This window comes from Eimeria mitis, genomic scaffold, assembly GCF_000499745.2.
Source record: "Eimeria mitis Houghton genomic scaffold, Emh_scaff1573, whole genome shotgun sequence".
NCBI classification, from domain to species: Eukaryota; Apicomplexa; class Conoidasida; order Eucoccidiorida; family Eimeriidae; genus Eimeria; species Eimeria mitis.
The window spans coordinates 9,406-9,787 of record NW_013569824.1 but is presented as its reverse complement, the minus strand read 5'-3'; the positions used below and the strand labels follow the sequence as shown (position 1 = coordinate 9,787).

Below are 382 nucleotides of genomic sequence, written 5' to 3'. Positions count from 1 at the left end.
ATCAAGGGACTGCTGCAGGTGAAGCAGCAGCAGCAAACGTAGATGCTGCTGCTGCTGCTGCTGCTGCTGCAATTCATCTAGCCTCTGCTGCTGCAGCAGCAAGTCTAGCTCCTGCTGCAGCAGACACCGACAAGGTGTAATGTACAGCTGTCTCCTTCAGGCCGAGGAGACAGCAGGAGTGCGCAGCTGCAGCATCTAGTTTTGCTGCTGCTGCTGCTGCTGCTGCTGCTGCTGCTGCAGCTAGATTTGGTGCTGCAGCAGCAGCAGCAAGTGCAGCAGCAGCTGCTGCTGCTGCAGCAATTCATTGAAACAATAACAGAAAAGAAACGGAGACACCGACAAGGTGTAATATACAACTGTCTCCTGCAGCTCAAGGAGACAA

At 53.9% G+C, this 382-nt stretch overlaps 1 protein-coding gene across 1 annotated transcript in view; it reads right to left on the bottom strand.

Annotated features, from left to right (window-relative positions):
- The window catches only part of EMH_0039790 (uncharacterized protein), a gene marked incomplete at both ends in the record, with an annotated part of 3,657 nt that overhangs the window by 763 nt on the left and 2,512 nt on the right, over positions 1-382 (bottom strand). The window lies entirely within an intron of this gene.